Source organism: Hyla sarda, chromosome 6 (assembly GCF_029499605.1).
Source record: "Hyla sarda isolate aHylSar1 chromosome 6, aHylSar1.hap1, whole genome shotgun sequence".
NCBI classification, from domain to species: domain Eukaryota; kingdom Metazoa; phylum Chordata; class Amphibia; order Anura; family Hylidae; genus Hyla; species Hyla sarda.
In genome coordinates, this window is record NC_079194.1 from 153,045,709 (window position 1) to 153,070,915 (window position 25,207).

The window sequence follows — 25,207 nt, forward strand, 5'->3', positions numbered from 1 at the left end:
CACAAAGGAGTGGCAGAGGCCTAAATTCATCAGGCAGAGGTCACAGCAGACTAGGGGCGAGTGGCAGCAGGAGTTGCAGTGAGAGCCCTGAGCTCCCGGTATCAGCTAGCAGTCCTGTCTCAACCAGCAACCCATCTGCCATCCACTTCATCACAAGTGACATCTGACACCCCCAGTTAACAGTCGATGGGTTCCTCAGACACAACCCTCAATTGGCATGGCCCGGGAGAAGTCCCTGTTGTCCCATTGCCTTTGTCCTATGCTGTTCCCTTCCCCACAGAAGTATCTTATGCTGTGGGTTCAGCTCCACTATTTAGTGAGGACGATATACTAGAGGACAGTCAGCAGCTACTGCTCAGCCAAGAAGTGGAGGAGACATCTGCCGCTCCCTCCACTAATCGGGAAAGTAGTGATGAGGAGAGTGGCGTGGGAGGTGGTGTTGCGAGAGTTCAAGCTCCTGAAGCAGACACTGTTGAGGAACCTGAGGAGGACATCAGTGACGTGCAGACACAACTCGATGATGATGATGCCAATCGCACTTGGGAGCTGGTTGGAGAAGGTGCTTCATTATCATCAGAAGAGGGTTGCAGGTAGCCCTTGAGGCAGCAGCTGAGCCAGCAAGGTGGTAGCATGGTTGGCAGTCAGCATGGTGGCAGAAGTGGAAAGTCTGGAGCCAATAGATCACCTGCTTTGTGCGGACTGTTGGTGGGAAAATCAGCTACTCGGCGGTGTGGTAGTTTTTCATCAAGTATCTGGAGGATGTTAACCTGGCCACATACAAGATGTGTCGGCAGAAGGTGAAGCGTGGCCAGGGTCCCAACATATGCAGCGTCATAAAGCGGACTGGGAGAACCGTGGCTCCGATGTGGTGGTCCAGCCTGCTGCATCACCCAGTGGGACGCCGCTCCCTGTTTTAGCCAGCCAAGGCTCCACCACCTCAGCCGAAGGTAGGTGTGTTTCATACCCATCTTTTGTCGCTCTAGATGCTCCTGCTCCTCCTACTTTGAGTCAGTCTTCCGCCAGCAATTCATCAGCGAAGCCATGTCCAAGATAGAACAGTATGCGCCCATCCAATGACGCAGAAGCTGAACGTACTCCTGTCCAAGTTGCTGGTGCTGCAGTCCCTCCCTTTTCAAGTGGTCGACTCTGCACCTTTCAGAGAACCGATGGCTTGTTCCGAGCCGAGGCGGAGAGTCCCAAGCCGTCATTTCTTTGCGAAGAAGGCAGTACCAGCCCTGCACAATTTGTGGAACAGAAGGTGGGCCAGTCCTTGAGCCTGTCAGTGTGTTCCAAAGTGCACGGCAGCGCTGACGTGTGGAGCTGTAACTACGGTCAGGGACAATACATGTCCTTTATGGCCCACTGGGTAAATGTGGTTCCTGCATAGCCACAACAGCAACTTGGACAGGTCACGCCGCTTCCGTCTCCACGCTCTCAGTCTCAGTGCCCCTGCAGCATACCATGTGTGCAGGGCACGGCGGTGTCACGCTGTTCTTCACATGGTTTCCCTTGGCGAACGGAGTCACACAGGGCAGGAACTGCTAAAAGTCATTCATCAAGAAATCGAATCATGGCTTACTCCACGAAAACTGGAAATGGGAACCATGGTGACCGACAATGGGAAGAACATCTTGTCTGCGCTGTGACAAGGAAGCCTGAGACATGCGCCCTGCATGGCACACGTGTTCAATCTGCTTGCCAAGCGGTTGCTGTAGTGTTCCCTTGTCTGCAAGACATCCTAACAATGGGAAGGAAACTTTGCATGCACTTCAGCCACACGTACATTGCAAAGCACACCCTCCTTGAGCTGCAGCGTCAGAACGGTATCCCCCAACATAGTCTGATTTGCAATGTTTCCACACGTAAAAATTCTACCCTCGATATGTTGAGCCGAGAATACGTGCAGAGAAAAGACATCACCAATTTCTTGTTGATCCAAGCGGCTAAGGGCAGGGACTCCCCTGTGTCACTTCAATGTCAACCAGTGGCAGCTCATACGTGACACCTGCCATTTGCTCAGGCCCTTTGAGGGAGCCACATTATTAATCAGTCGCCAGGATTATGGGATGAGCAATGTCATTCCACTGCTTCATTTACTACAATACGTGTTGGAAACGATGGCTGGTCAGTGCACTGGAGACGTGGCGCCTTCATCTCATGGCCACATGAGCCCTGTGGGAGCTGAACTGAAGGAGGGGGAGGGGCACAGTGGAGCACAGTTTAGGTTTCATGAGATAACATAGTAACATAGTAACATAGTTCATAAGGTTGAAAAAAGACCAGAGTCCATCAAGTTCAACCTATATCCCTACTGAGTCCCTATTGAGTTGATCCAGAGGAAGGCAAAAAACCCTCATACTAGAGGTAAAAATTCCTTCCCGACTCCAAATAGGGCAGTCAGAATAAATCCCTGGATCAACGTTCTGTCCCTATAAATCTAGTATACATAACCAGCGATGTTATAACTCTCCAAAAATGCATCCAGACCCGTTTTGAACTCTTTTACAGAGTTCACCATGACCACCTCCTCCGGGAGAGAATTCCACAGTCTCACTGCTCTTACAGTAAAGAACCCCCGTCTGTGCTTCTTTCCTCTAAACGTAAAGGATGCCCCTTGTTACAGATACAGTCCTGGGTATCAATAGATCATGGGAGAGATCTCTGTATGGCCCCCTGATATATTTATACATAGTTATTAGGTCGCCCCTAAGCCTTCTTTTTTCTAAACTAAATAACCCTAATTCTGATAATTCTGTGTACTGTAGTTCTCCCATTCCCCGTATGGGCGGTTTTTCTACTCATCTGACAGGAGAGGAGGAGCAGAAGCAGCTAGAGGAGCTAGAGGGTTATGAGGAAGGCGAGACAGATGGAGGCAGGAAGTCCCTCAGAGTCACTTGCACAAATGGCATGATGCATGCTTAATTGCTTGCGTAGTGACCGCCGAATTGTCACCATTCGGCAGCGGGATGACTTCTGGCTCTCCACCTTATTGGATCCTCGCTACCGTCACAAAATGGGGGCCTTTTTGACACCCACGGAGAGGGAGGACAAACTGACCTACTACAGGGGGCCCTCTGCGCTCACCTTCCACTGCCATGGCTGCTGGGGAGGGGTGTGGTGGCAGAAGCAGTACCAGCTCCATCAGCAACAGCCTGAGTCTACCGTTGCTGATGAGTAGCTTTCTTCACCAGCATAGTGAAGAAACTCATCAGCAGCAGGTAGACCTGGGGCAGGACATGAACCAGCAGGTGGTGGCATACCTTGACATGACCATGCCAGCACACCTTGAAGATCTGCTGGACTTCTGTGCAGCCAAACTTGATTTCTGGCTGCAACTAGCAGAGTTTGCCCTGGAAAAGCTGTCCTGCCCAGCCAGTAGTGTGCCATCAGAGCAGTTGTTTAGTGCGGCAGGGGTCCATAGTAGCCCCAAGGAGAACTCATCTGTCCACGAAAAATGTGAAGAGACTGACCTTTGTGAAGATCAATCAGGCATGGATCAGCCAGGATTTCCACCCACCAATGCCAGATGCATCAGAGTAGATTGACGATGGTGCCACACCAATACTTTATAAATATGGATAGTGCAAAACATATTTAAGGTGCTGCTCCTCAGTTACAGACATTCCTCAGCATCAGACCACAAGTAAGTATTGAGGATATGCATTAGCTAAAACTCAACTTTTCTTAGAATAAAATATATGTACCCAAAATTTTTGGGAAAAACTTCCCCTGTAAGGCCCTACTCTCCCATTATTAGTTCCCTTGGCAAATGTTACTCGCCCTAAAAAGGGTGGCCCCACACAGGAACCTCTCCCTATTTCCCCTGTAAGGATTTCTCCCTGGGGATAGTTCTGTGATCGTCCTTGACACCGCGACAGGACACGTTTCCACTTCAATCAGCAGGCAAACAACAGTACTTTATGCAAGTCCGGCCCCTCGCCAGCTTTATTAGACAGGTTGCAGGATAAATAAAAACATAAGACAGGAACAAACAAAACCCTAGACCGTCTAGTCACTAACTAAACAATCCAGCCATGACTATCCATTGGTGGGCTTTTCCTGGCCAGTTAAACTTATGCCTCCTGCAACTTTCTACTCACTGTACACACACAGCGTTTGCAATCTCTTGCTGCATGTCTCGTCCACACTTCACTGTTGGGGCCACTCACAGCTTGGGCTGTGTGTTCTTCACCAGGACCCCTGCCTCCTCCCACAGCCACCATGCTGTCTTCTGGGGAGAGCCCAGACTACACTATCTGACTTCCTTTTAAACAGACTTCCCCTCTCTGCTACCTAATTAATTAGGCCACAGGTGGAGGTTTCTCCAGGGTTAGCTAGGGAAATACACCCTTCCCTTGCCACACTGTCACATACCCCCCCCCCCCTCTGCTCAGACCACCAGGAAGGAGCACTTGTATTCAAAAGGCAGAGTTCAACTGCCTTTCCTTTTCCTTGAACAACTTCGTCCAACAGGTTTTGAGGCACTTGGCTTCCTTCTTCAGCAGATTTTATATGCACCACTTCAATGTCGCACCCTTCTTTCATTTGCACTTTCACCAGCCACCAAGCACAAGGTTTTTGGTCACCTTTGACAAATTCCTTGTAATAGGCTATATTCATATCACACCTTTCCAATGCCAGGTTCTTCACTTCGGTCTGTGCAGTGCTCTGGACATTAGGTGTGAACAAGGCAGATGCTCCAGGCCTTTGTCTTCTTCTTTCACCGGTACGGCTATCGCCCAAACTTTGCTGATGGCCAACCAAGCCTGTATCACCCATTTGCAGCACTTCTGCAGTTATCTCTGGTTTAGCTTCTGTCTCAGAGAACTTCTCTACCTCAGCATTTTCACCATCCAATGTCCATATCTCTGCAGCTTCACAGGACCTTTCATATGGTTTCCCCTCATGGTCTTCAGAATCTACCATTTCTTGAGTCCATTGCTCAGACTCTGCCACTTTTAGAGAAAGCATCTCAGTCTCCAGTAGCTTTAAATGTTTCTGCTGCTCACTCTTGAGCTTAGCAGAGTTCACCTTCTCACTTTCCAGCAATTCTGTCAAGTTTTTGACAGTATCCTCCAGGGACAGCAGTTGTTCTCTCATCTGTTCATTATCTTTATTCACCTGCGCCATCTTGGACACTTTCTGCTCATAGACTTTTTACATTGCTACTTTCTCCTTCTCCAGCTCTCCAGCTCTTCCTAGCCTGGTGATCACTTTGTAGAGCCAGATATGCTTCACACAGGACATTCACTTCTTCATCCTTTAATGAGACCTGCTTGGCCAGACTCTCCAATTCTCTCTCCTTGATGGTCACAAGATCCTGGGAGTGGGACAGTTCATCCTGCAGAGCCACAAGCTCATTTTTCTGCAGCTTAAGATTTGCTTCCTGCTCTTTCAAGCCAACTTGTTCCAACACTTCTCCTCCTTTAGGGGTTGTCATCCCCTTTGCAAGGATCTTGGCCCCTTGGGCCTCAGGGTAGTCCCTGGACAGTCTCTCTGGACTCTCCAGCAAACTTCTCTTTCACTTCACCACCGTCTCTCCACTCACTCGCAGAAACGTTAAGAGCTCCGGGGTCTGCAACAACAACCATCTCTGGTCCTGACATCACATCTCCTTCACTCATAACTCTGTCTAAGACAGTAAGCGCAGCACCCAGCTCCACATGTACTCTCTTCAGTAGTTCTGCATTATCCACAGACATCACTGTAGCTTCTTTTCTGTTCACCTCTTCCAGATGACCGCGCAATTCTAGCCCCACCTTGGGATCATCTTCAGCTGGCGGATGGAACCCATGTTCCGGCTTGTTTCTGGTTTTACTAAACATTCTGTTTCAGACAGAGGCACACTTGTCACTTGAGTCTCTGGATCCTCTTGGACTTGACTCTTGGTCTGTTCTTCAGCTCCCCCAACAGTCTGGCAGACCCTTATCTGACATATATCTAGTGACTGCTGACACTCCTCATCCTCAGCTTCTGCTGAGTAACTCTCAACTAGTGTGTGGTGCAAGTCAAGTGTTGTGAGCCTATCAGGTGTACTGGCTCTAATTACCTGACAGTCTTCCCATAACTGCTGAAAAAATGGAAAATCCGTCCCCAGTACTACATCATACTCCAAGGAGGGCTCTATTGCAACCTTGTGACTCACGGTACCATAGGGAGAAATACAGACATTAACAGTCTTACAACCCCAAATAACTGCCTGTATAGACATTATGACAGGGTCTGGCTTCACCAGACTTATTATACCCCTAGGCTCTAGCAAAACAGTCATCTTTTTGCCACCTACTACCAGCTCACACAGGTTTTCTTTTGTCCTCTATCTCAAGCTCGGCACACACCTCCATAACATGGCTCACTGTCCCATAACAGGTTTCAAAGTCAATTAGAACAGTCTTACGAGATTCTGGTTGAATCTTCACAAACGGTATTAGTCCGGCATGACTCTGGATACAGCCTGGTGACAGTCTAGTTCCACGTACAGCGGGATACCACCCACCATCAACTCATGGATCCTCACATCCATCTTTTCTGTCCTCCTGACCAGAGGATAATTAGGTGCGAAGACGTCCTCTTGCTGAATTGCAGCCAATTTCATCAAGGTGTTCACCATAGCATCCATCTTGGCGACAACCGGTTGCTGTTCATGTCGGTTGCTACTAGAAATGGCATTTCAACGTCGACCCATTTGATGCGATCCATTGCCCCTAGCAATGCTTTCACCACAGGCTCAGTCCTGCTCTTGTACTCCACAGCTGGGCTTGTGGAGTCCTGGCAACAACTTCACTGCAACATGACTGTTGCTTGCCCTTAGCTGCCCGCATCCTCAACCAATTGTAAGGATTTCTTTCTGGGGATAGCTCTGGGATCGTCCTTGACACCGCCACAAGACACATTTACACTTCAATTAGCAGGCAAACAGTACACTGGTTAGCTAGGAAAATACACCCTTCCCTTGCCACACTGTCACACCCCCTACGAACACTGCCATTTCACAAGGTTTTTAGGTGGAAATAGGGAGAGTTCCCTGTGTGGGGCTGCTCTTTTTAGGGCGAGTAGCACTTACCAAGAAGGGAATTAATAGGGCAAGAGTAGGGCCTTACAGGGGAATTTTATACCCCCACCTGCTACAATGGACAATACGTTGTCCCTTCCACCTTTTCGAGGAAGGTGTTACTCGTCTTAAAAAGGGCCGCCCCACACAGGAACCTCTCCCTATTTCCACCTAAAAACCCTGCAAAATGGTAGTGTTTATAGGTGGAAATAGGCAGAGGTTCCTGTGTGGGGCCGCCCTTTTTAGGGCGAGTAACACTTGTCAAGAAGGGAATTAATAATGCGAGAGTAGGGCCTTACAGGGGAAGTTTTTACCCCCACCGGTTACAATGAACCATACATTGTTCCCTTCCACCTTTTAGAGGTCTTTGCATCACATCAAAACTTGGTGGTGTAAGTTGCACATGGTGTTTTTTTTGCACACCTTTCCTTTTGTTTGATTAAAAAAAAAAAATGTGGGTACATATATTTTATCCAAAGAATATTATTAAAAGTTAAGTTTTATGCAATGCATATCCTCAAGTCTTTTAGAAAAGAGACCGTTTTCTTCTGCCTACCTGCCTCAGCTACTATTCTGATCCTGCCACACATCTGATGCCAAGTTCTCCTTTATTCACCCACCTTCGTCACCGGGTAATCTTATTGCCACCCACCGCCCCACTATGTCACCGGGTCACTTTCAGGATTCCTGATGCTGCTGATGCCACCTACAGGCTGTCTCATACTGCCACCATATGTTTTCCTCATGCTGATGCCAGCTCCAGGCTGTCTAATTCTGCCACTATATGTTCTGCTCATGCTGCTGCCACCTACAGGCTGTCTCATTCTGCAACTATATGGTCTCCTCATGCTTCCGCCACCTCCAGGCTGTGTTATTCAGCCACCATTTGGTCTCCTCATGCTGCCGCCAACGCCAGGCTGTCATTCAGCCTCTATATGATCTCCTCATGCTGCTGCCAACTCCAGGCTATGTCATTCAGCTACTATATAATCTGGTCTCCTCATGCTGCCACAAACTCCAGGCTGTGTCATTCAGCCTCTATATGGTCTCCTCATGCTGCCGCCAACTCCAGGCTGTGACATTCAGCCACTATATGGTCTCATCATACTGCCGCCAACTGCAGGCAGTGTCATTCAGCCACTATATGATCTACTCATGCTGCCACCAACTCCAGGCTGTGTCATTCAGCCACTATATGGTCTCCTCATGCTGCCGCCAACTCCAGGCTGTGTCATTCAGACACTATATTGTCTTTTCATGCTGCCGCCAATTCCAGGCTGTGTCATTCAGCCACTATATGGTCTCCTCATGCTGCCACCAACTCCAGGCTGTGTCATTCAACCACTATATGGTCTCTTGATGCTGCCGCCAACTCCAGGCTGTGTCATTCAGCCACTATATGGTCTCTTCATGCTGCCGCCAACTACAGGCTGTGTCATTCAGCCACTATATGGTCTGCTCTTGCTGCCGCCACCTCTACACTGTGTCATTCAGGCACTATATGGTTTCCTCATGCTGCCGCCACCTACACGCTGTGTCATTCAGCCACTATATGGTCTCCTCATACTGATGCCACCTCCAGGCTCTGTCATTGTGCTGCTCTTTGACAGTGATTCTTATAGCAACGCCTCTGATCTGCATGTCATAATAAATAACAGTATTATTTTACTAACCCAGCACACACTCTATGCGTGTTACAGCAAGGCAAAGTGTTTTCCACCTCTATTGAGGCTCTCTGTAGGCCAGAAATAGCCATTTTTATTACAGATTCACCATGAATAAATTCGGACCTAACCAAATTTTTTCGGCGAATCGGCCGAATCGAATTTTTCAAAAAATGTGCTCATCTCTAGTGCCAGGCTACAGTTTGTACACTATTTTTGTAGACATTAAATATAATTGTCTCACTTGTTTCCTGTAAAAGCTTGCATACTATTCTCTAGCTCGCGCCTCTCGGGAACATCCAGTCATCTGCAGCTCTGAGGCGACAAGTGATCTCTGATGTAAATATGTTAGCAATAATTATGAGACTCTGCTCTGTAATTGTAACATTGAGCCGCCGAGCACTCTGATTAGTGTAATATTTCCCCTATTTAATCTTGACTGGCACAAACAGGGAAATAGTACTCGTCTGACAACAAACAATGTATTTTTGTAGCCTTGACATGGATTAAAAATTATATGGCACCTTAAACTGGCCATACCCACTGGATAAATGTCAGCCAAACCTGCTGATTTTGGTATGACCAGATTACTCACTATGTCATGTGTACAGTAGTCCCACAATTTACAATGGCATCAGATTACAATATTTTTAACATACAATCATCTCATGTGGACCATTGTAATTTGAAACCATTTTCAACAATGCTACAGACAGTCCAGATCTGCAAAATGTGTTAATGAATGGAAGAACTGACCAATCACAATGGGCATTTCACTGGAAAAACACCTGTTATACATAAAGGATTAGTGTAGTCAAAATGATCTTCATTCCGTTGTGCCCGGGCTGCAAAAAAAAGAAAACAAACATTAACTCACCTTCCTCTGTTCCCCCACTATAGTTCTTCATTCCTCCAGTCCGGTCTTCTTTCGTGTGCACAGATCTTCACACTACGGTCAGCGTATTGCCAGCTGCAGTGATGTCCTGCCTTGGCTGGTGATAGGCTGAGCGCTGTGTCATGTAAGGAGCCCGGTCAGCAGGGAAAAGGCGAAGCCCAGGCTCCTTACATGACACTGCGCTCATCCTATCACCGGCCTAGGTGGGACATCGCATCGGAACAGCTATAGCGGCAGAGCGGAGGAAGTTTTTTTTTTTTTTTTTTGCAGCCCGGCACAACAGGATGAAGATTATTTTGACTATACTACTCCTTGAATTGCATCCACTGACTGGTGTCTGGTAGCACCTCCCTACAGTACAGGGAGGTACTACATGTTCTGTACTACTCTTTACCTGTGCCTGGGTTAGCTGCTCCTTTGGACACCAGGTGGTGGCGGCTCCAACAGTCATCCAGGAACCAAATAATATTGTAACCTGAGGGAACACAGTATATTCCCCCCTGATCCTTTTCGTTCTGAAGGGAAATAAGCCACTGACAGAGGAGTCTGGGAGTGACTCAGTCCCCTCTCTGCTAGTGTGGTCAATACTGGTCCCTAGTATTTTTTAAAAAGGCTGGAATTACCTCTTAACCCCTTAACGACCACGAGCATAAACTTACGCTAGTGTCTGTCTCCCGTCATGTAAAGCACGCTCAGGAGCTGAGCGCGCTTCATACCCGGCAGGTCCCGGTTGCTGTCAGCAGCCAGGACCCACGGCTAATACCGGACATCACCAATCGGGTTAATGTCCGGTATTAACCCTTTAGACCCCGCAATCAAAGTTGACTGCGTCGTCTAAAACGGGAGAAAATCGTTGCCGTTAGCTCAGTGGGCTGTTCGGAGCCGCCGCTGTGAAATTGCGGCATCCCGAACTGCTGAGAGGACAGCGGGAGGCTTCTTACCTTGTCTCCCGCCGTCCGATCATCACTCTGCTGCTCCGTGCCTGAGATCCAGGCTGGAGCAGCAGAGCACCGATAACACTGATCAATGCAATGCAATGCTATGGCTTTACATTGATCAGTGTCTACAATCAAGGTATTGCATGTTATAGTCCCCTATGGGGGCTATAACATTGCAAAAAAAGTGTAATAAAATAGTTAATAAATGTGAATTAACCCCTTCCCTAATAAAAGTTTGAATCAGCCCCCTTTTCCCATAAAAAAAATGTAAATAAAAATAACATATGTGGTATCGCCGTGTGCGTAAATGTCCGAACTATGAAAATATATTGTTAATTAAACCACACGGTTAATGGCATACACGTAATAAAATTCCAAAGTCCAAAATTGCATAATTTTTGTCACTTTGTATACCCTATAAGAATGTATAAAAGACGATTAAAAAGTCCTATCAAAACGAAAATGGTACCGATAAAAACATCAGATCATGGCGCAAAAAATTAGCCCTCATATATCCCCGTATCCGGAAAAATAAAAAAAAGTTATTGGGGTCAGAAGATGACAATTTTACACGTACTAATTTTGGTTCATGTAGTTATATAGTCATGCAGTAAAATAAAATAAAACCTATATAAATTAGGTATTCTTTTAACCATATGGACCTACAGAATAAAGATATGGTGTCATTTTTACCAAAAAGTGTACTGCATAGAATCGAAAGCCCCCAAAAGTTACAAAATGGCTTTTTTTTTTTCAATTTTACCCCACAAATATATTTTTTACTAGTTTTGCTGTGAATTTTGTGGTGAAACGACAAATATATATTTTTCTGGTTTTGCTGTGAATTTTGTGGTGAAACGATTGATGTCATTATAAAGTACAATTGGTGGCGCAAAAAATAAGCCCTCATATGGGTCTGTAGGTACAAAATTTAAAGTGTTATGATTTTTAGAAGTTGATGAGGAAAAAAACGAAAATGCAAAAACTAAAAAACCCTGCATCCTTAAAGGGGTACTCCAGTGAAAACCTTTTTTCTTTTAAATCAACTAGTGGCAGAAAGTTGAACATATTTGTAAATTACTTCTATTAAAAAATCTTAATCCTTCCTGTACTTATTAGCTGCTGAATACTACAGAGGAAATTCTTTTCTTTTTGGAATGCTCTCTGATGACATCACGAGCACAGTTCTCTCTGCTGATGTTATTATAATAATAATAACGCATCATTTATTGTTGTCCTTAGTGGGATTTGAACCCTTTGAACACCTTCCCTAATAAAAGTTTGAATCACCCCCCTTTTCCCATTTAAAAAAATAAAACAGTGTAAATAAAAATAAAATTATGTGGTATCGCCGCGTGCAGAAATGTCCGAGTTATAAAAATATATCGTTAATTAAACCGCATGGTCAATGGCGTACGCGCAAAAAAAATTCCAAAGTCCACAATAGTTCATTTTTGGTCACTTTTTATATCATGAAAAAAATGAATAAAAAGCGATCAATAAGTCCTATCAATGCAAAAATGGTACCGCTAAAAACTTCAGATCATGACGCAAAAAATACCTCCCCATACCGCCCCGTACGCAGAAAAATAATAAAGTTATAGGGGTCAGAAGATGACAATTTTAAACGTATAAATTTTCCTGCATGTAGTTATGATTTTTTCCAGAAGTACAACAAAATCAAACCTATATAAGTATGGACCTACAGAATAAAGAGAAGTTGTCATGTTTACCGAAAAATGTACTGTGTAGAAACGGAAGCCCCCAAAAGTTACAAAATTGTGTTTTTTTCAATTTTTGGGTAAAATGACCGACATCATTACAAAGTAGAATTGGTGGCGCAAAAAATAAGCCATCATATGGATTTTTAGGTGCAAAATAGAAAGAGTTATGCAAAAACGTAAAAACCCCGGGTCCTTGACCCCTTAAGGACGCAGCCCTTTTTCACCTTAAGGACTGAGCCCTTTTTCGCAAATCTGACCACCGTCGCTTTACGAATTAATAACATTTTTCTAACTTTGAAGCTCTCTACTTGTAAGGAAAATGGATATTCCCAATAAATGTTATTTTTATTCACAAATGCAATATGTCCAGTTAATGTTGGCATCATAAAATGGACATATTTTTGCTTTTTGAAAAAATTAGAGGGCTTCAAAGTAGAGCAGCAATTTTCAAAAAATTCATGAAAATTGCTAAATCTGAAGGGACAGATGTTACAGAACTACAACTCCCAGCATGCCTGGGCAGTCCAGGCATGCTGAGAGTTGTAGATTGGCAACATCTGGAGGGCTACCGTTTGGGCACCACTGTAACAGTGGTCTCCAAACTGTGACCCTCCAGATGTTGCAAAGTTTGGCCTTCCTAGTGGTTGCCACAGTAAAGATCACTTTACTTTCACTTTCAATTCCCCTCCACTGTAGTTTCCCTACCTGACCCAGGATCCAGCAGTCTCCAGCGACGATCGGGGATCTCCAGGCATCTTCTCCTCCAGGTACCGGCCTCCATCTTCTTCCCATGATCCCCTCGACATCCAGGGGTGGGAAGAATGGGGAGTTGCCATGGCAACCCACTGCCCTGCTCTGCCATTGGTCAGAATCAGTTCTGACCAATGGCAGGGGATAGGAGGAGATCGCAGCTCTGCGACCTCACTCCTAGCCCTCAAGATGATCAGGGCTGTTCCTGACAACTCCGATCATCGCTATTTTCCGGGTGATCAGGTCACCAGAGACCCGATCAGCCCGGAATAGCAGAAGATCTTCTGCGATCGCCGACATGGGGGGTCTGGGCAATGTGCTGGGGTGCCTGTTGAATGATTTCAGCAGGCATTTCGGTCCGGTCCCCAACCGGCTAGCGGCGGGGACCGGAATTCCCACGGGCGTATGCATAAGCCCCACGTCCTTAAGCATCGGGATGCAGGGCGTATGCATACGCCCGGCGTCCTGAACAGGTTAAGGGGTTAAAGGGGTACTACGGTGGATTTTTATTATTTTATTTTTATGAACTGGTGCTACAAAGTTAGGGTGGGTTCACACTACGTTTTCTCCCATACGGGAGCGCATACGGCAGGGGGGAGCTAAAACCTCGCGCTCCCGCATGCCTTCGTATGCGCTCCCGTATGTCATTCATTTCAATGAGCCGGCCGGAGTGAAACGTTCGGTCCGGTCGGCTCATTTTTGCGCCGTATGCGCTTTTACAACCGGACCTAAAACTGTGGTCAACAAATCTGTTTAAGGCTGGGTTCACACTACGTTTTCTCCCATACGGGAGCGCATACGGCAGGGGGAAGCTAAAACCTTGCGCTCCCGTATGGGAGAAAACGTAGTGTGAACCCAGCCTTAAACAGATTTGTAAATTACTTCTATTAAAAAAATCTTTACCCTTCCTGTACTTTTTAGCATCTGTATGCTACAGAGGAAATTTTGTTCTTTTTTTATTTCTTTTTTGTCTTGTCCACAGTGCTCTTGCTGACCACCTGTTCAGGAACTGTCCAGAGCAGGAGAAAATCCCCATAGCAAACCTATGCTGCTCTGGAGAGTTCCTGACAAGGACAGAGGTGTCAGCAGAGAGCACTGTGGACAAGACAAAAAATAAATTAAAAAAGAACAGAATTTCCTCAGTAGCATTCAGCTGCTAAAAAGTACAGAAAGAGTAAAGATTTTTTTAATAGAAGTAATTTACAAACCTGTTTTACTTTCTGGCACCAGTTGACTTATAAAGACCTATAAAAATATGTTTTCCACCGGAGTACCCCTTTAAGGGGTTAATCACACTGTAAAAACATTTTACAAAATAGCGTTTTCTAAACTCAGGTTTTTCATAAGAAATTTTCTACCCATCATGCCTCAGGATTAAGGCTAGATTTCGAATTCCTCGTCCTCTGGGAGGAGCTTTGTCTTTTGTTGCCTTCTGGTGATCACTGTATAGGGCATTGTTCATCATAATGCTTTATAAAAGCTGAAGGGCCACAGGTTTGGGGAAACTGCTATAGGTGTATAACTAACACATGATTTAGGATTAACATGTTCACCATGTTTGATTGTGACTTTTCTCCACTGTCTTTGTCTACCCTTTTATCCAGTGACTCCAGGAATTCCTACAGGCGGCAGTCCTATGTGCAGAATGGGATGGCTACTATTATATAATAAGAACCTTATTATAGGAAACTGTTAACATACAGCAGAGTTATACAGTAAGCTGCCCTCTTCATTGCTATATGGTTGATAACAGGGAATAATAGAGTGCCTACATCTCTTTGGCCTGAAGGCTTGCTGTCCCTTTAATATCTTGTTATACTCCAGACGCGGAGGATTTGCCTGCCATCTTCTTCACGCACCATTTATATACATGTTACTGTTCTGTATCTTAGCAACATTAATGCACCTTTTGGAGTAAAGCATGCAATCAAATCCCTCGACAATCTCAATAACCCTGTCTGAAATTGTGCAAATTGGTGAGAGGCTGAGAGCTTTTCTGGAAGAAAAGGATAAAATGTCCCTTTAATAGAGCCTTTGTTGTGGCAAGAATATCATCTGCATGACCAGATGGTGCATATCTGGAGAGAGAAGCTGTGATTATCCCTGCCTGGCACCTGAAGTGTTAAAGGGTCTACATACTGTTACACTGACACTATCATTTATCAGAGTCTGCAAGTTCTGTGTCCGCACATCTCATGTCTAAATGTAAAGGGTTTTTGTGTATGAAGTTGAAATGTCCTGCATCTTTATAATAGATTGGGTTTCGATTTTATTTTTAAGCCCCCTGCTTGCTGTCAGTGAATGAAAACATTCATATGAACTGGTCCTCACCTAATACATTTCACAGCAGGGAAAATGTTTATTTGGAGTCCAGATTTTCTCTAGGAAACTATGTGATGATTGTTAATATCTCATCAGTACATTGTTAGAACTTCCTCAGGTGCGTCTGGTAGCAGTGTCTATGGTGGTACACACTAGATAGCAGTTCAGCACAGCATCAGACCTTAAAGTGGTACTCCGCCCCTAAACATCTTATCCCCTATGGATAGGGGATAAGATGTCTGATCGCAGGGGTGTCGCCGCTGCCCTTCCCCCCCTTTATCTCCCTGCTGCACCCAGCGTTCGTTTAGAGCATCGGGTGCAGCACTGGAGACTTGTCACGTCATGGCCACGCCCCCTCAATGCAAGTCTATGGGAGGGGCCCCTCCCACAGACTTGCATTAAAGGGGGCGTGACCCTGACGACACGAGCGGGGGTGACCATGACGTCATGAGCCTCTGCCCCAAGTCTCTGCCACAGCCGAGATCGCGGGGGTCCCCAGCGGCGGGACCCCCGTGATCAGACACCTTATCCCCTATCCTTTGGATAGAAGACAAGATGTCTAGGGGCAGTGTACCCCTTTAAAGTGTACCTAAACGTTCACATAAAGTATAACATGTCACAGAGACATATTAGAAGCTGTGATCGGTGGAGGTCTGGCTGGCTAGAAACAAGGAACACAAGCACTTTCCTGGGCTATTCAAGGAAAATCAAACAGGAATGAAGATTGTTCTATTGATCAATGAAGCTCTCAGCAGCCAGGCCCCAACTGATCACAACTACTGACATGTCATATGTGAGCATTTAGATACACTATAAACTCCAACTTAGGGGCTGAATCTTGCAGAAGGACAGCAGATTTCCAGGGCCATGCATCTGTGGTGGCGGGGTGTTGGGTACAGGGCAGATGTTACCATAGGGGCAGATGGCAATAACCGTTTGTATTCGTGATGCCAGGGTGTGGTTTAGCCTATAACCATCCGAAGGTATACCACTGGATCCTGGGCTAGGTATGGGGGCAATGAAGACACCGATGCCAAGTAACGCACAACGGTAGCTTTACTGAGAGTAGACAGTTGGTAAAGTCTTTACACTTCAGCCAAGGCCCAAGGAGGTGACCAGTGACACAGAGACCTTAAGGGCTTGCTGGGACTTGTAGTAGGACTAGGCAATTTAGTGCAGGCCACATTGCTTGACATTTTGACAGAGACTGACTTGACTGATGACGGACAAAACTAAAGGTTTAGCTTACTTGCACTTGACTGTGGCTGCAGGACTTGAGGCCTCCAACACTCTGGACCAGTGTTTCCCAACCTTTTTCGGCTCGGGGCACCACTCCAAAAAAAAAATAATTTGCGGGGCACCCTGACCATAGTTGGCGAGCAATAAAAATAAATAAATAAGTAAAAGGGTTGGGGTGCTGCCACACTGTTGCTTTAGACAGCAACTCACAAATGATGTCTTCTCTAATCTGCGTCATTCCCTTCTCTTCTCCATCTGGTCTGGGCCATCATGACAATTTCTTCCAGCTACAATTCTTCCCCGTTAAACCTGCAAAACAAACCTATTAGGCTCCGTACTTTTTGGGTGACATGGGTGACAGAGGGGTATAGGAGTGTACATGGGTGGCAGAGGGGTGTAGAAGAGTAGAATAATGTACATGGTGACAGGGGGGCAAAGGGGGGGATAGAGGGGTGTACAATGGTGACAGAGGGGTGTTGGGATTGGACAGGAGTGTACATGGGTGACAGGACTGTAGAGGGGTGTACATGAGTAACAGGGGGGTGTACATGGGTGTAGAAGAGTGTGCATGCGTGGCAGAGGGGTGTACATGGGTGACAGAGAGGTGTACATGGGTGATAGAGGGGTGTAGAAGAGTGTGCATGGGTGGCAGAGGGGTTTAGAAGAGTGTACATGGGTGACAGAGGGGTTTAGAGCAGTGTACATGGGTGACAGGGGTGGTGTAGAGAAGTATACATGGATGGCAGAGGGGTGTACATGGGTGGCATAGGGGGGTGTACATGGGTGACAAAGGGGTGCAGAAGGGTGTGCATGGGTGGCAGAGGGGTGTAGAGGAGTGTGCATGAGTGGCAAAGGGGGTGATAGAGGGGTGTACATTGGTGACAGGTTATTTCTCTGGCACAGGAATCGGGCAGAGCACCGCCAGGGCACTCATTAATTGCGCCACAGGGAGGAGGGGGACTCTGGGGCACGGGTCACTACACCGCCAGGGCACTCACTCACTGGGCCGCAGGGGGGAGGGGGAGGCAGAGGGACGCTGTGTGCGCATACACAGCAAAGCGCACACATACTTCCCTTCCCCCCTGCGGCGCCGTGAGTCACAGGCGCGCAAATCGGGGTGGACACACACACTAGGCATGACTGCACTGGACCTCAGCAACAAACGCTGTAAGCTCCAAGAGAGAGAAGCTCCACCCAGGGCTTATATGGGGGAGACTAGCAAGGAGCCCATAGGTCACCCCTGGGATCACCTGGTCACTGGTGCCTCCTATGTAATAAGCACATGGTATATCACTCTTAAAGTGATAACACATTTTATACAGTACAACATATTTACAATGGGGAACTGATGCAGGGGCCCTGGGGACACTGAAGAAGGTTGCCTGACAGGGCAGCAGGAGTACGGGGTAACACCTCCCGTACTGGGCCACCACACATCAACACAAAGTACTTTACTAATCTGTTTACCAGATTATGTGACCTCCATAACATTGTGTTTATCCACCATGTCATTGCCACGTTTTAGGGGCCATAAGGTAAATCCTGCAGTTAATCAGTAATGATGTCAAAGAAGATCAAACTGCTCCCTGCAACATGTAAAAGTACCATGAAAGTATTGCAAGACCGGGCACAGTGAGAAGAGTGCAAACCCATAAAATATTAAACCACCTAACAAGGAGAAAGTAACAGCTTCCTGACTAAACGGTCGTGGCCAAATGTTTTGAGACTAACAAAATTTGGTTTCCACAAAGTTTTCTGCTATTGTGTTTTTAGGTATTTTTGTCAGATGTGTCTATGTTATAGTACAATTATCAACATTTCATAAGAGTTTAAACTTTTATTGACAAATACATGGAGTTTATGCAAAGACTCAATATTTACATTGACCCTTATTTTTCTGCAATTTGCCTTGGCATTCTGGACATCAGCTTCTGGGCCACACTCCAACTGATGCCAACCCATTACAGTGGTCCCTCAAGTTACAATATTAATTGGTTCCAGGACGACCATTGTATGTTGAAACCATTGTATGTTGAGACCAGAACTCTATGGAAACCTGGTAATTGGTTCTAAAGGCACCAAAATGTCACCCAAAAATAGGAAAAAGTGAGGATTAAAGAAAAATAAGTACCGTATTTTTCGTCCTATAGGACGCACCGGCGTATAAGACGCACCCAATTTTTAGGGGCAAAATCTTAAAAAATAAAGATTTTGAACCCAATAGTGGTCTTCAACCTGCGGTCCTCCAGATGTTGCAAAACTTCAACTCCCAGCATGCCCGGACAGCCGTTGGCTGTCCGGGCATGCTGGGAGTTGTAGTTTTACAACATCTGCAGGTCCGCAGATTGAAGACCACTGCAGGAGGAGGTAATACTCACGTGTCCCCGCCGCTCCGGACCCGTCACCGCTGCCCTGAATGTCGCTCCATCGCTGTCACCGTGTCCCCGTCGTTCCGGAATGTCTCTGCTGCCGGCCGGGTATCCTCGCTCTCCGTCGCCGCCATCACGTCGTTACGCACGCCGACGTACGTACGCGACGACGTGATGACGAGGAAGGAGAGCGCCGGCATACAGGGGATCCCGGCACGGAGCAGACACCAAGGAGGCAGGTAAGGTCCCTCCCGGTGTCCTGTAAGCACTAACCCGGCTATTCAGTCGGGCTGTTCGGGACCGCCGCGGTGAAATCGTGGCGGTCCCGAACAGCCCGACTGAACAGCCGGGTTAGTGTCACTTTCCCTTCAGACGCGGTGGTCAGCTTTGATCGCCGCGTCTGAAGGGTTAATACAGGGCATCACCGCGATCGGTGATGTCCTGTATTAGCCGCGGGTCCCGGCCGTTGATGGCCGCAGGGACCGCCGCGATAGGGGTGCATTCGCCGTATAAGACGCACCGACTTTTTCCCCCCAGTTTTGGGGAAGAAAAAGTGCGTCTTATACGGCGAAAAATACGGTAGATACAGTGACCCCCCGACTTATGATGGCCCCGACATATGATCATTTCAACATATGATGGCCTCTCAGAGCCCATCGTATGTTGAAGGCAGCATCGACATATGATGCTGCTGTGTGTCGGGGCCATCATACAAACAGCTATCTGACAGCGCTGACAACTTCTGCAACTGACAGATAGTTGTTTAATGTGCCCCGTGTGCCCCGTTCTGCCTCCTGTTACTCACATGCTGTCCTGCTAACTCACGCAGGCTTCCACTGTGAGCTCCGTGTAAGCCCCCCCCCCCCCCCAGTGCAGCCATAGCCAATAGCCTGCACCATATTGCTGCAGGCATCCAATGAGCTGCTGGCTGCCCTCCCCTTCCTTTCCTATAGAGCTGTAGTCGGCAGGATGGTAATGGAGGACATTCTGTCCCCCCTGAAGGTATTTAAAGAACTGTACAGTACTGTATGCAATGTCACACATCACATACAATACATATACACACTATACACCCCATACATCAATGTTTCCCTATCAGTGGGCCTCCAGCTGTTGCAAAACTATAACTTTCAGCATGCCCAGACAATCAATGGCTGTACATGCATGCTGGGAGTTGTAGTTGTGCAACAGCTGGAGACACCCTGGTTTGTTAAACACTCCCCATACACTCCACATACAATGGTCATCTCAGAACCAATTAGTAGTTTCCCATAGAGATATGTATTCAACATACAATGGTTCCGAGGCCCCAGAACCAATTACCATTTTTACATAGAGATATGTACTCGACATATGATGGTTTCAACATATGATGGTTCTCCTGGAACCAATTAATATCATATGTTGAGGGACCACTGTAACTAATACAGATAAAGAAAATCCTTACATATAAAAGAAAGAAAGATCTGCTGGGAGCTGTAAATCACTGTGTATGCCAGTGTTTCCCAAGCATGGAGCCTCCAGCTGTTGCAAAACTACAACTCCCAGCATGCCCGGACACCCTTTGGCTGTCCGGGCATGATGGGAGTTGTAGTTTTGCAACAGCTGGGAGCACCCTGTTGGGAAACACTGGTCTATGTAGAGGACAGGAGCTTCTTCGGGGTCCTACACAGTACATGCAATGTCCTAAAAAGTAACATGGAGTCGCCCTCACCTGGTGTCCAGAGGAGCAGGTAACGCTGGTACAGGTGAAGTGTACAGAACATGTAATACCTTACTGTATTGTAGGGGGCGCTACCAGACAACCAGTCAGTGCATACACTTAAAGGGGTACTCAGGTGGTCAACGTGTTTTTCCGTTTTTGACTTTGACTTTGACTCTATTTGTTTTGTTGTTGTTTAGCCTACTCTATTTCCGTTATTTGTTGTCTTTTTATCCCCCCACTTTGTTTTCCTATCTTTGCTTCTATTTCCTGTTTCTTGCTGTGCTGAAAACTACAAATCCCAGCATGCCACACGCCTTGCTGGTTTGGGGCGGCTCCTTTTTTATTTTTTTGTTCCGCCATTTACCCATCCTACTATTTTCCCGGGTCAGCCCCCTTATACACAGCACACTAATATAATCAGCCTTGGTTGGGATACACTGGCATACACACACAAAAGGGACTACAACTCCCAGCATGTGTCATTCAGTAGTCTCCAGTCTGTGGCATAACACCAGCATGCTGCCTCTGTAGTCTCCTGGGGGTTGTAGTTCACCACACCTCTGTAGGGCATACACCAGTGTTTCCCAACCAGGGTGCCTCCAGGTGTAGCAAAACTACAACTCCCAGCCTGCCCTGACAGCCTTTAGGCATGTTAGGAGTAGTAGTTTTGCAACAGCTGGAGGCACACTGGTTGGGAAACACTGGTGTAACATGATGTGTATGCTGAATAGGCTAGAACAGTGTTTCCCAACCAGTGTACCTCCAGCTGTTGCAAATCTACAACTCCCAGCATGCCCAAAGTCTGTCAGGGCATGCTGGGAGTTGTAGTTTTGCAACAGCTGGAGGCACACTGGTTTGTAAACACTAGCATACACACACACAACAGGGACTACAACTCCCAGCATGTGTCATTCAGGAGTCCCCCCCCCCTCCCTCTTCACATATAGGGGGAGATTTATCAAAACCTGTGCAGAGGAAAACTTGCCCAGTTGCCAATCGGCTTGCTGCTTTCATTTTTATGAAGGCCTGTGAAAAATGAAAGAAGCAATGTGGTTGGTTTCTATGGGCAACTGGGCAAGTTTTCCTCTGCACAGGTTTTGATAAATCTCCCCCATAGAGATCATTCCCAGTATGAGATTTATTCCCCTGCAGTCCATACATCCCCAGCCCGTGCACCTTCTCATCCTCCCCTTCAGATAGGGTTCACACTACGTTTTTAAACTACGGTTCCCGCATACGTTTTCTATCAAAAACCGTATGGGAAAAAAAACGGATGGAACAGTGTGGGAAAAAGTAAACCGTATGCGTTTTTAAACAGTATACTGTTTTTAAAAGTGCATACAGTTCTGTCTGTTTTAATAGAAAAAAAAACATACGTTTTTGAAAATTTTGTCCATTTTTAATGGGAGGGGTCTTGGGTGCGGACTTTAGGATTCAAATGCGCATGTGCAAAGTAAAAACGTATACATTTTTCCCGTATGGAACCGTATACATGTGCGTTTCCCATTGACGTCCATGTTAAAAAAAACCTATGCGGTTGCAGAAGGGTTTTTAAACCGGAGACAAAATCGTGGTCAACCACGGAGGTCATCTGGAGGTCCGCAGGTTGAAGACCACTGCTCTAGGAGGATGTTTGGATGCTATTCTTTATTCATAGCAGTTTTCTTAGGCAAAAGTGTGAGTGAGGCTATTCTTTTGGATAGAAAGCCCAGTCCCCCCCACACAGATGGTCTTAGGATGCTTTATGTTGTTCCTATCTAGATGAAGGGGTGGAGGTGGCTTCAATAGAAAAAGTGTGGGGGGCAAACAAAAACAGATATACTCCAAGCAGTGAAGGCAAGAATGAGTGGTCATCATTCAGGATTTGGCCCTGTAGCTGATATCCAAGATGCCAGGGGGAATTGCAGGAATCTTAAAAGAAGGGACAACACTGTGCCATTGCGCATAATTTTGCAACTTTTTACAAAAGTCCCAAATAATAAATCAATGACCACTGCAAAAGAACCTCTACAGTACACACAAAGGAAGTGGCGTGAAAAAATTGCCGTATTGGAAAGGTCCCCCAAAAAAGTAGCAGCAAGCTGTGACTTTTTTAGGAATAATTTTACACACAAAAAAAGTAAAGACCATGGTAAATATCCCTCATAGAAACTAACATATTTAAAACAACTGAAGCTGTAATGTTAGTGAAAATCAAAATTTGTATCAGTCTCAAAACTTTCAGCCACTACTATACAAGTGCAGGAACAGTCTGCCCTCTGGTGGTGGAGAAAGAGACTTACAGTTTTATGCAGATAAGGGCTCACACCAAGTTTTTTGGACAGTCAAATAATGTAGGAAAAAGAGGACAAATGTTTATGAGGATCCAGCCAAAAAATGGACCTGTTGTATAATGCAAGTGTAGAATTACCAGGCGACACTCACGTAAGTAGAATCGAAGTCCATTTATTGTACACGCAGAAAGGTCTGGACACAGTAATGGCTGGCGGACTGTGTTGCACTATTGTGGAGCACTAGATTGTTATAAAAAAAAAAAAAAAAAGACCTGAATTATCTATTATTTCAACGTTTGCATCGGATTCGTTTTATTTTTCTTCTTTTTTCCTGCAATGAAAACTATACAAATGTATGAGAGTACATTTTTACTATAGAACACTATGGAGGAGATTTATCAAAACCTGTGTAGAGGAAGAGCGGAGCAGTTGTTGTGGTGTCCCGGTACTGGACTTGGTCCAGTACCTTTGTTGTAAGTCCCCACAGTCAAAGTTCCTCCATGCTGGTAGGGCTTTCCTGGTGGGTTCACCCCAAATCGCCTCCTAATTCATTCAGAAATGTATCTATTTAATATATTTTATAATGTAATTTATCTACAGGACCTTTGGTCACATGATATGTATAGATAATTGTGTTATGCTAGGTTTAAGGTGTGGTAGCCCTTGGGGGGTGTATGGTAGTTGGGATGTTGTTTCAATAGATGAGGGGTTAAGGTTAACCCTATAGTTCGTGACGCCAGGCTGAGGGCTAGTATGCTGAGATAATTCTCCGGCCTATCGCCGCCCTTCCCAGTAACGATAGGTGCATGCATAAAATGACTGAAGGTCCACAAGATACTTGAACTTGGATAACTCTACTTAAATGCTTGCGGTACATCCAATGAACAGTAACAGTCTCAGGAATACAATCTCTATATAGTTCAATGACTGACAGTTGTTGCGGACCTTGACTTCTGATATAGTCTGAGAATTTAGGGTAATTTGCGAAGATCGGTCCGGATTTAGGGGACAGATAATGTCCGGTGATCTTGCAGAGTGCTTAGGAATTGATACACTCACGATTCTGAATAGATCAGCCGTTGCCGCAAGGCTCGGGCCTAACTCACTGCGGAAGACAGCTGCGCAAATCCTGCTCGTTTGACAGCCCTGGAACAAGAGAGAGAATAATGGCCGCCGCTCCCTTATATGGGCAGGGGCAGGGCCGTTTTGGATTGTTCCGAGTAACTTTCACTCACTGTTACAGGGAATGATGTGCGAAATACGTCACAGAGACCTCCAAAGGTCCTTAAGCATAAAAACCATAGAGTTTACCTGATCACGTGAGCCGCAGGTCCTGCTACACTCCGTGCAGGTAATTAACCATTTATATACATTTGTACAATTATATTTATATAAATCCTAAATAACTGCTAGATAAGTAATACCTAGATGAGAGGTGACAAGGGGTGGACTAGACAAGAAGAACCCCGACGTCCTAGGGACTCAGGCTATGGGGACTTCTACACACAGGTACCGGATAGGATGCGGTACTGGGACACCACAAACCCCCTTACTTAAGATAAGTCGACCTGTCCCCTAAGGCAGAGGGACTAGGACTAAACCAGGATGATACCTGTTAATTCTGCTATACATTCTAAGTAAACATTGAACACATTTACATTCTCTGATGTCCTTATTAGTATCTGGACTAGACAATAGAAATCTATCTAGACATTGGTGCTATCTAGACATTAATGCTATCTAGACATTAAGTAAGCTATCTAACCTTTAGTTTCTAGCTTCTTAGACATTTTATTAAACTTACTATACAATTAGGTAGCTAACTGACATCTAGTTACTAGCTCCTAAGACATTTTTATTAGCTCTCTACACATTTTATGAGGCTAACTAGACATTAGCACAGCTCTATTTACCTTTAGCATCAAGCTGACTAGAAATTTTTATTATCTCACACATTTTTACTCTTTTGCCACTATAAGTTACCTGTTAGTACACAAAAGGTTATACTGGCTAGCCGTAAGCTAGGTCACAGTAAGGTTGGCTGCTAGGGTCTATCGACTACACGCTACTTACCCCTAGAGCACTTCACATAACCTACCTAGGTTACTTTAAGAATTACATGTTTCATTTGTTAGCTCGCAAGAGCACCTATTGGCCAGGTAGAGCATCTCACACACGCAAAGAAGGAGAAGACGAAGTGTACCTAACAGTGGCAGAAATTGGGTATCAATATGCTACAATTCCTAAGTGTTACTTGAATGTGGGAAATATTTTGTT

General features: G+C 45.9%; 1 long non-coding RNA gene across 1 annotated transcript in view; it reads left to right on the plus strand.

Annotated features, from left to right (window-relative positions):
- LOC130276345 (uncharacterized) overlaps positions 1-25,207 on the plus strand; it is an 80,900-nt gene that overhangs the window by 42,304 nt on the left and 13,389 nt on the right. Inside the window, exons 2-3 of the long non-coding RNA XR_008845093.1 lie at positions 12,969-13,039; positions 14,627-14,737. This is a non-coding gene — a long non-coding RNA (uncharacterized LOC130276345). The remainder of the gene's footprint in view (positions 1-12,968; positions 13,040-14,626; positions 14,738-25,207) is intronic.